General features: G+C 47.5%; 1 long non-coding RNA gene across 1 annotated transcript; it reads right to left on the bottom strand.

Annotated features, from left to right (window-relative positions):
* Window positions 1-312: 312 nt before the first annotated feature.
* On the bottom strand, window positions 313-11,285 carry LOC119952908. The gene is made up of 2 exons (XR_005457914.1): window positions 11,037-11,285; window positions 313-463 (listed from the first exon to the last, which is right to left on the bottom strand). It is a non-coding gene; the product is annotated as an uncharacterized LOC119952908 (long non-coding RNA).
* Window positions 11,286-11,705: the final 420 nt, after the last annotated feature.

Raw genomic sequence — 11,705 nt, 5'->3', positions numbered from 1 at the left:
TGGGGGAGCAGCGGGTGGGGTGACATGAAGTCGGGGTTGGGGGTGGGGGGGGGGGAAGGTGGGGGGAAGACATGAAGAATTTCTGTCTTAGATTTCTCCTTTAATTCTGCCATGGTGCATAAAGGGTTAAAAAACAGTTTCATGCACAGAAATCCAAGGATACATTTTCTAGATTCTCACACGCAGCGAGGGAACTCCCGCAATTCTCTGCTGCCCACCCACAGTGTGTGAGGTATCGGGTGTGTGTGCTGAGCACTTGGTAAATGTACAGCCTCGTGTACCTGCTTAATTTAGGGCAGTTGTTAACAATTAGTCAGTTGGTGATCTTTATTTGAAATTTACAAACACTTCCTTAAAGCTACTTGTTCCCAATGACTTGGTTGAAGGTATTGAACAGTCCATCTTGTTCAAATCAGCCACTTCTGTCAGCCTTTGTCAGCAAGGTAATCAAACCCAATGATTACTGTGAGAAAAATAGAAAGAATTGGCGTGTTAGAACATCACAGCATTTGCCCAGTATTTATTGTTATCTATTATTCGGGGAGTTTGCTAAACTTAATGACTATTGCAAAAATGTCTGTAATGTCAGTGCAACCCTTTGCTTGTTCCCTGTTTATTCAATTCGAAAGTTAAAGCCCAGGTCGAAGTTTACTCCAGTAATTTTCAGCTGCCAATGAAAGGCAGGAAGCTCTTTTGAGATCCTTTGATAAAGTCAATAACTGAAATAAATGGAACAGTGTTCCCTATTCATTCCCCAAGCATACCGTTAATGTATCTGGATATATTGGCAAATAAAAACACAACCTGTGGGACGTGGGAAGCTAAAGATCACCAAAAAGAGGAGTCCGATAGCAACATTCCATAACACCTCAGTTGACTCTTGGCCTGATCGGGTCCTCGGGAGATTTGGGGAGGAAAGATGGGAAAGTGTGTGGGTTTACATATCTGGAAACGGTCGACAGGCTGGGTCCCTTTTTCTGCTGAAAACAGAATGCTGAAGGGTGAACTAATAGAGGTCTTTAAAGTTGCAATTGCAATAAGTCCCACGAAGCCCACGGGAATCCAGAATTGATCTTCCTGTGGGGCTCATATGAGATTCCCTGGCAGTGGGCAGAGGCCCAGCCAGCTGGGGCTCGTATGATTGAGCATAAAAGCCGGCCCAAGCAGAGACTGGCATGTTGGTTTCCCAACGAGAACTGTGGAGTGTAAATAGTTACTGCCATGGACAGACTTTATCTGAAGTTAAATAAATCATTTGTTTCTTTTTTATAAATTTAGATTGCCCAATTCATTTTTTCCAATTAAGGGGCACTTTCGCAACATCCCAGGGCAGCAGCCAAATGACCAGGTCACCTCCAATTGCAACCGGGCATAATATTCGGGAGCCGCCAGAGACAAGCAGGAGAGCTCCCCCGAGGACGAGGGAGAATTCGACAGCTTTGCCAGGCATGTGGGTGTGGAGCACGAGGTAGTCAGGGCTGCCAGAATCCACGGAGGGAGCGGTGCCCTGGGCAGGAGATGAGGTTGCTGCGAGCCAGGGCCTTGAACGTGGCCCCAACCGAGGAAGACAACATGGTGCAGCTAAGCTGCATCACAACCTCTAGGGTGAAACCAATTTGGGTCACACTGCAGTGGAATGAGCACCCGGGTTGTTGTCTCCATCATGGGTCAACAGACCTTCCGCCAACTTCACATAGGAATCTTGTCACTAACCCTGCGTGAAACCAAGGGCAGATTGGTCACCTACATGGGCGAAGCACTGAGCATCATAACAACCACCGTGACCCCGGTGACCCATGGATAGCAAACTGTCAGGCTACTTTTGGTCATGGTTCAGGGGCTGGGACCTAACCTGCTGGGCTGTGATTGGCTACGAGTCATCCATTTTGATTGGCAGCAGATGTTTTGGTTGGGCATTAGAAATATGTATGAAGGGCAGCACGGTGGCCTAGTGGTTAGCACAACCGCCTCACGGCGCTGAGGTCCCAGGTTCGATCCCGGCTCTGGGCCACTGTCCGTGTGGAGTTTGCACATTCTCCCCGTGTCTGCGTGGGTTTCGCCCCCACAACCCAAAAATGTGCAGAGTAGGTGGATTGGCCACGCTAAATTGCCCCTTAATTGGAAAAAATAATTGGGTAATCTAAATTTAAAAAAAATATATTAAAAAAAAAGAAATATGTATGAGGTCCGCAGCACATATCCAGTGGTATTCCAGGAAGGCCAGGGCAAGATAAAGGAGCCAGGATACCCACCTACATAGACCCAAAGACTCAGCCCAGATATTTCAGGACACAGCGGGTTCCTTACGCCTTACCAACTAAGGTAGATGTAGAATTACGGTGGCTGAAAAACCTGGGCATCATGCGCCCAGTGTGATTTGTGGAATGGGCTGCACCCATAGTGCCAGTGATGAAGCTGGACAAATGTGTTGGCCTCTGTGTGGACTACAAACTAATGGTGAACAGGGACTCCCACCTGGACCCTTACCCTATGCCTCGGGGAGGTGACTTAGATGCAAAATTGGATGGACTGGATAAAACTTGATATGAACCACCACACGTATCAACCATTGAAACTGGACTCACATCTAGAAAGAAGCGACTGCAGGCTTGCTGGACCATCAACTGGCGAGATTCCTTTTCAACTAAAGGACCAGGCCATATTTGATTTGATTTGATTTGATTTATTATTGTCAAATGTATTAGTATACAGTGAAAAGTATTGTTTCTTGCATGCTGTACAGCAATGCATACCGTACATAAGGAAGGAAGAAGAGACTGCAGAATATAATGTTACAGTTATAGCAAGGTGTAGAGAGATCAACTTAATACGAGGTAGGTCCATTCAAAAGTCTGATGTCGGTAGGGAAGAAGCTGTTCTTGAGTCGGTTGGTACGTGACCTCAAACTTTGGTATCTCTTTCCTGCTGGAAGGAAGTGGAAGAGAGTATGTCCGGGGTGCGAAGGGTCCTTAATTATGCTGGCTGCCTTTCTGAGGCAGCAGGAATTATAGAGTCAATGGATGGGAGGCTGGTTTGTGTGATGGACTGGGCTACATTCACGACCTTTTGCAATTTCCTGCAGTCTTGGGCAGAGCAGGCTCCATACCAAGCTGTGATACAACCAGAAAGAATGCTTTCTATGGGGCATCTGTAGAAGTTGGTGAGGGTCGTAGCTGACATGCCAAATTTCCTCAGTCTTCTGAGAAAGTAGAGTCGTTGGTGGGCTTTCTTAACAATAGTGTCGGCATGGGGGGACCAGGACAGGCTGTTGGTGATCTGTACACCTAAAAACTTGAAGCTCTCAACCCTTTCTACTTCGTTCCCATTGATGTAGACAGGGGCATGTTCTCCACTACGCTTCCTGAAGTCGATGACAATCTCCTTCGTTTTGTTGACATTGAGGGAGAGATTATTGTCGTCGCACCAGTTCACCAGATTCTCTATCTCATTCCTATACTCTGTCTCGTCATTGTTTGAAATCTGACCCACTACTGTGTCATCAGCAAATTTGAGAATCGAGTTGGAGGGGAATTTGGCCACACAGTCATAGGTGTATAAGGAGTATAGTAGGGGGCTGAGGAAAGAGCCTTGTGGACACTGGTGTTGAGGATGATCGTGGAGGAGGTGTTGTTGCCTATCCTTACTGACTGTGGCCTGTGGGTTAGAAAGTTCAGGATCCAGTCGCAGAGGGAGGAGCCGAGGCCAAGGCCACGGAGTTTGGAGATGAGTTTCGTAGGAATGATGGTGTTGAAGGCTGAGCTGTAGTCGATAAATAATAGTCTGACATAGGGGTCTTTGTTATCTAGGTGTTCCAGGGTAGAGTGCAGGGCCATGGAGAGGTGGCACCAATGGAGCTGCTGATAGGCCGATGCCTCACATCCTGGTTAAGCCTGACTTTCCGAAGCCTGGGTAGGAGTGTGGAGCTGCAGTGGGACCCGCAGTGACGGTATCATGACCACAGGATGCCAGGGCAGAATTTCCACCCGGGAACCACAGTTCATGCCCGCACTTTCAGAGATGGTGCCCTCTGGCTCCCAGAGATCATAGTGGAGAAAACAGGGACCATCTCACACAGGGTTAAGGTCCAGGGGAAGATTCTACGTAAATACGCGGACCAGCTGAAGAAGCGAGAGCCCATTTGAGCGAACGTCCGACCAGGGATGTCGATACCTCCACCTAGCCAGGGACCGCTCCTTAGACAGTCCATGCATCCCATTGTGGCCCAATGCCCGGATAATCAGGACAAAGACGATTCTGGCTCAGAAACGGGACATAGATTTAAGGAAAGGGGCAGGAGGTTTAGAGGGGATGTGAGGAAAAACCTTTTCACCCAGAGGATGGTGGGAGTCTGGAACTCGCTGCCTGAAAGGGTGGTGGAGGCAGAGACTATGATAACATTTAAGAAGTATATAGATGATCACTCATGATGCCAAGGCGTACAAGGCTATGGGCAAGTGCTGGAAAATGGTATCAGAATAGTTTGGCAATTGTTTTTGACCGGCACAGATGCGATGGGCCAAATTGCCTTTTCTGTGCTGTGGACTACTCTAAGGCGGGCAGCTCAAGTGAAGAAATTTCCTGACTCCGCAGATCCAGCGCCTTTAAACGGATCACTGTCCAGCATATTTTTGTTCTGGGTAGTTGGGGTCATCATAGAATCATATCATAGATGTGTGATTTTCAACATTCATGTCAGTAATCTCGGCAGCAGTCGTGACATTTTCACTACCCAGCAGCCCCGTGGCTTTCATGTTAGTCAGCGACAGTGAGGGACTGAATGGATAGTTGGGACACAGGGGCTACTTCATGCAACTGCGGCTGATGACCACGAAAGAACCGAAAGCGAGACTAGAGTGCCAAAACAATAAAGACCAGGGTCGGATTTTCATGGCTCCGTCCTTGTCAAAACAGAGGGGGGCGGGGGGGGACATGTTTTAAAAATGGCGGACAAGGCTCGATTCCAGCATTCCACTCAAAGGCAATTTTTAGCAGCGCAGGATAAGGGTGTAGGTAGAGATCCCGCACGCAGCACTTCCAACCTTGTCAGCCCCACTGTTTGGGGGGGGGGGGGGTGCGGGGAGGCTTTGCCTTTCAGAACCCTTGCGAGTCAGGCCACGGTCAGAAGGTGAGGTACCTTGCACCAGCTCATAGGAGTCATAAAGTACAGGCAAACCCTCTGTTGGAACCAACAATTCTAAGGACACGTGCTTGGAGGATTAGAATAGCGGTTTTAATATACTTACAACAGAGCCAGCCTGTAAGCCGTTGAACTTTCGGTGAACTGGCTGGCTGACCCTGTGGCACGGATATTTCTACAGCAGCTCCAGGGGGAGGAGTCCTGGGCGGAGCCAAGGGCGGAGCCCAGTACAAACTCTCGAGTACTCCCAGAGCTACTCCCCCTGGTGGTCAGGTAGTGCAACTGCACTTACAATATTGATACATATATACAGATTATAATACCGTGTGGATCTCATTCACCACACCCTCGTCTGGAGTTAGGAATCTTTTGATAGGTTTGAAATGTGACGCAACTTCGCATGTCATAATGTAACGTTGTACAATAATTTTCTGCTGAAGTGATTGATGCTCGGGCGTTGTTCTTAAAAGGTACGTGGCAATTTAATCGTCCAGCATTGTGAAAATGGAAAAGTATTCAGATGTATTAGAGTAAAGTACTCATGGATAAAGTGCTCTTCTGCGTTCAACAATAGTGCCATTCAGTTTGATTGTTTTTTAAAAATATATATTTAGAGTACCCAATTATTTCTTTTCCAATTAAGGGGCAATTTAGCGTGGCCAATCCACCTACCCTGCACATCTTTTGGGTTGTGGGAGTGAAACCCACGCAGACACAGGCATTCAATTCGATTGTGTCAATTGTTTTGATATTTCTAGCTCCACAAGCATAGAAAAGTGTGAGCTGTGACATGGGGTAATGAGATATTGGGACAGGTGACCATAACTTTAGTCAAGGGAGGTAGAATTTAAAGCACATATTAAAGGCGGAGAGAGAGGTTTAGAGAGATAATTTCAGAACTTAGGACAAAGGCAGCTGGAGGCCATTCACAGGGTTAAACAATCAGCGAAGCATGAGATCTAAGAATGGAAGGGCGCAGATTGCTTGAAGAATTGTGGTGTTGGAAAAGAACTAGGGAGGAGCAAGGCAAGGGAGGGATTAGAAAACAAGGATGGGAATATTAAATTTGGGAAAATTGGGTACCAGGAGACAATGTAGTTTGGCGAGTGCAGGGTTGATGGGTGAAGGGACTTTGTCTTTTTGCCCAGGTCTTGGTGCATATGAGATTGAATTGCTTCAGTGTCTGAGGAATCGTGAATGTTCCTGAACATTGTTCAATCATCAGCGAACATCCTCAGTTCTGACCTTATGATGGAAAGAAGTTTGTTGATGAAGCAGCTGAAGGTGGCTGGGCCGAGGACACTATCCTGAGGAACCCCTGAAGTGATGTCCTGGGACTGAAATGATTGACCTCCAACAACAAGATGCGAACAGACGCACAAACAAGAAGCAGGAGTAGGCCATTCAGCCCCTCGAGCCTGCTCTGCCATTCAATATAATCATGGCTGACCTCATAGTAACCTCCAATCTGTATCCCACCTTATCTTGTTAACCTATCTCCCCCCTGCTTACCAAGAATCTATCCACCTCTGCCTTAAAAATATTCAAAGACTCTGCTTCCACTGTCTTCTCAGGGAGAGAGTTCCAAAGACTCGCGATCCTCTGAGAAAAGATTTCACCTCATCTCTCTTTTAAATGAATGACCCCTTATTTTTAAACCTAGTTCTAGATTCTCCCACAAGAGGAAACATCGCCTCCACATCCATCATCCAGCACCTCATATGTTTCAATCAAGTCTCCCCATATAATAATCTGAATCTTTCATTGTCACACGTATGAAGTTACTCATATTCTTCTAAACTGCAGTGGATACAGGTCTCCCTCCCCAGCCGTTCCTCCTAAGGCACCCCACCCATTCCAGGTGTTAGTGTGGTATACTTTCTCTGAACTACTTCCAACGCATTTATATCCTTTCTTAAATAAGGAACCCAATACAGTATGTGGCCTCACCATAGAACTCCATCAAAATCCTACAGTGCATAAGGAGGCCATTCAGCCCTTCGAGTCTGCACTGACCCTCTGAATGAGTACCCTACCCGGTCCCACTCCCCTGCCCTATTCCCGTAACCTCATAACCCCGACTAACCTATGCATCCTTGGACACGAAGAGGCAACTTAGCATGACCAATCGACCAAACTTGTACATCTTTGGACTTGTGGGAGGAAACCGGAGCACCCGGAGGAAACCCACGCAGACACGGGGAGAACGTGCAAACTCCACACAGACGGTCACCCAAGGCTGGAATTGAACCCGGGCCCCTGTCGCTGTGAGGCAGCAGTGCTAACCATTGTGCCACCACTCTGCCTGATGCCCTGTACAACTGTGGCATAACCTCTCTACTTCGTGATCAATTCCCCTCACAATAAATGATAACATTTCGTTAGATTCTCTAATTACTTACTGTGCCTGTATACTAGCCTTTTATGATTCATTCACTAGGATACCCAGATCTTTCTGCATCTCAGAGCTCTGCAATCTCTCACCATTTAATAATAATAATAATCTTTATTATCAAGCAGGCTCACATTGCAATGAATTTACTGTTAAAAGCCCCTAGTCGCCACATTCCGGCGCCTGTTCGGGTACACAGAGGGAGAATTCAGAATGTCCAATTCACCTAACAAGCACATCTTTCAGGACTTGTGGGAGGAAACCGGAGCACCCGGAGGAAACCCACACAGACACGGGGAGAACGTGTAGACTCCGCATAGACAGTGACCCAGCCGGGAATAGAACCTGAGACCCTGGCGCTGTGAAGCCATAGGGCTAACTACTGTGCTACCATGCTGCCCTTAGGTAATATATTTCTTTTGTATTCTTCCTGCCAAAACGGACATTTTCTCACATTATGCTCCATTTGCCATTTATTTGCCCACTCACTTGTCTATATCTTCTTTAGCCTCTTTATTTCCTCTTCACAACTTATTTTTCTCTCCATACTTGTATCATCAGCAAATTTGACAATCATCCCATCCATCCCTTCATCCAAGCCATTTCCGTAAATTGTAAACAGTTAAGGTCGCAACATTTATCCTGTAGCACACCACTTATTACATCTTGCCAATCTGAAAAAAACCCCACTTATGCCTCCTCTCTGATTTGTGTTTGCCAGACATTCTTCTATTGATGTCTATATGTCACCTCCTACACCATGAGCTTTTATTTTCTACAATAACCATCGATATAGCAACTTATCAAATGCCTCCTGGAAATCTAAGTACAGTACATCCACTAGTTTCCCTTTATCCATAACATATGCTACTTCCCCAAATAACTCCTTGGTTAAACATGGGGCTGGATTCTCTGATTCTGAGACTATGTCCCACATGCCGGTGTGGAAATGGTCAGACAAAATGCCATAAAATGGCCACCGATCCTCCGTTGGCTGGGGGCTAGCATGCCGGCAGCATAGAGCACCCGGCTCTGGCTGCAGATATGGCCCGGAGAATTGCCAGGTTGGGGCGGCATGGTGACTCAGTGGTTAGCACTGCTGCCTACGGCACTGAGGACCTGGGTTCAATCCCGGCTCTGGGTCACTGTCCGTGTGGAGTTTGCACATTCTCCCCGTGTCTGCGTGGGTCTCACTCCCAGAACCCATAGATGTGCAGGGTAGGTGGATTGACCACGCTAAATTGCCCCTTAATTGGAAAACAAAATTGGGTAATCTGAATTTATAAAGAAAAGAGAAAAGAATTGGTGGGTCTGTGGCCATGCATGCGCAATGCATGCGGCCTGCAGTGGCCGCGCCACGCCAGATGGTGGAGGCCGCTTGCCGACCCGGCCTGCAAAATAGTCCCCCTCCCTTTGGCTGGCTTTGCGCCCCGGACCACCCCCCACAGTGCCCCCAGCCCTTGATAAAGTCTTGAATCCGCAGCCGTTACGCCGAGTTCCCGGCTGAGAGCACATGCGGTCGACGCTGTCGGGAACTCGGCCAGTCCGGGGGGGGGGGGGTCTTCCGGAGTGGTGGGCCTCAGGCAATGAACGCCGCTTTGGAGGGGGCGGAGCATCGTGAAAGCGACGCCGCCCCCGATTCGGTTGGGAAATTTGATTCTCCGGCTGATCGCCGAATGCGATTTCGGCGTCGGTGACTGGAGAATCCAGCCCATCATTTCCTTTCACAAAACCTGTTGACTCTGCCCGATTACCGTGAACTTATACAAGTTCTACAACCATCTTCCTTTGTGCTCGGCAGAGAGATTTCCCACTGATTCCTGTTAATTGCTGCTTTGCTGGGGCTCCTTGATGGCACACTCAATCAAAAATACTTTTCACTGTAGCTCGGTACACGTGACAATAAACAAAATCCAAAATCAGAATCAAATGCACCTGGGAGGTCGTGCCGTGGCACCATTCAGTACTGAACCACACATATGTGGACCCGGTGTAATGGCACCTGGGTGGGGGGGGGGGGGGGGGTTCTCCCAGGCCATTAGAGGCCCCCGGGTCGCTGGGCAGGGTGGTACTCTGGCACTCCCACTGCCACCTGGGAACATTGGTACTGCCAGCCTGGCATCATGGTAGTTCCAGGGTGCCCAGGTGGCACTGCCAGATAGGCAGGGGCACTGCCAGAGTGCCAAGCTGGCAGTGCCAATGTTCCCGAGTGACAGGTTACCTGCACCAGGGATTGAGCCGGCGGGTGCCCTGCACTTATGAGATGGGGGACTGGTGGACCCCTAACAGGTAGGTTGGGGCGTTGGGGGAGGGGGGCGGAGGCTGCGGTGGTGGTGGTCAAGAGATCAGGGTGGCATTTAAAAATGGCGCCCCAATCCCTGCCTGCACTGAGCTCGTCTGTGCAGGAAATTAAGGTAAGTGCGGCCTTGGAAGGGCGTTCTCACGGGGGTCACCCACTAAAGACACCCAAAATGGGACTCTGTTTTTCCTGTTAAATCGCGCCCCAAGTTATTTGAACCTCTGAGCTCTCTGTGGGTGCAAGGTGTTTTCAGCTTCACACTTCAGCATGAATCGGGTAGCGAAACCTCAATTCTCTCCAATGCGCAGCACAATAACACTCCTTCCTCCAGGGAGTCTCACTTCATTTTAAGAGCTAGGCGTCAGTTTTGTCGATTGAGGTTGCAGATTTGCAAAATGACTGCACACAGGCATTGCTGTTGTGTGAAGGAACCAAGTCAATCCCTTATCCTGATGACCCCTTCCACAGGCTATTACATGATTCAAAATGGGGATTTTCCAATATTTAGACATACAGACAATCACCAGGCCCATTCAACTGTACTCCAGAAGCCAGGATTTAGCACTATCAAAGTACAGAGGTATAATAATTAACAGCAAAGGAATAACTAACCAGTGTTATCTTAACCGTTATTACTGGTGCTGTACATGTTCCAAAATACAATTTATTATAACACTACACAAGCCCTAAACCCACCCACCTCTCTTCAAACCCCCAGGGCCTTATGTTGTAGCCTGTCGGGCTGGTGCAAAGGACACAGGAAGTTGCTGAGAACAGACTACTATATCACTAGGGCAGTGGCTGAAGACTAACAGGTGCTTTGTGTATCAGCGTACTGTCCACCGCTTTATTTAGTGATTTTGCCCACAGAGAAGATAGTGTTGCTACTTCTGGAAAGTAACAATGTGAGGATTCAAGAGCAGTTAATAGCTGGTCTAGACTCGTGAAGGCATTGAGTAGATTTTATAGAAAAGTTATTTCGAACAAAAGCAACACACTGGCAAAATACATAATGTGTTTACTCTGACGGCCTGACCTAGAGTTAATTTAACATCCTGATAGCGAGTGTGAATTTAATCTGCACAAAGAGGTTTTAAATCCCAAAGTTGGAACAAGCAAACAATAACTGGTGTACACTTGGCAGAGGGATTGATGCTGTCACATTAAAGCAATGCTTTGTAATGTACAGAGTGTTCCAGGGCACTAACCTTGTGCTATCTGAGTTTACAAAGTACTGTAGCAAACAACTTGATAAACCTCTACGCCTCTCAGCTTTCTTCCAATGTTATTTTCTCGCATGAACCTTGTTTTCGTTCCAATGCCTCCTTTCTTCTTACTCTATGAAAGCCACAATGATGAGAACAATCCAGCGGCTGTATTCAATTCTTTGGCAAACTGTTGTCAAAATGCCTGATTCAATTCAGCTCAAAGAAATACTCTACACGGAGCTATGTCAGGGAGGCATCTGCACATGGGAGCTAAAGGAAACGGTTCATAGACAGTCTCGAAGCCTCCATGAAGGCCTGCTCTTTTCACATCAACACATGCAAAACAGATGCTCAATTATGACCAAAACAGCGGTCCAACATCGGGTTGCCAACTGCGATTAAACGTATTCCTAGAGGTTTTACCACATGACTTGACCCCCCCATGCTCCAGCCTTCAATTGGCCAACACAGCCATCCCCGTGACTCACTGCATTCCTACACCAATTGGAAAGCAGAAAGACTCATTACCCAATTGGATGATGCTCGACTGTCAGCCCAAACACTCCTTTTCTCCCATTTTCAATATTTTAATTCTTGGCAAAGAGGAATGTTCAAATAAAATTAAAAGAAAAATAATGTCCTCATGAACAATCCTAATCCGACCTCAAA

The sequence above is a fragment of the Scyliorhinus canicula genome, chromosome 18, assembly GCF_902713615.1.
Source record: "Scyliorhinus canicula chromosome 18, sScyCan1.1, whole genome shotgun sequence".
NCBI lineage: Eukaryota > Metazoa > Chordata > Chondrichthyes > Carcharhiniformes > Scyliorhinidae > Scyliorhinus > Scyliorhinus canicula.
This window is presented reverse-complemented; position numbering and strand designations above follow the sequence as displayed.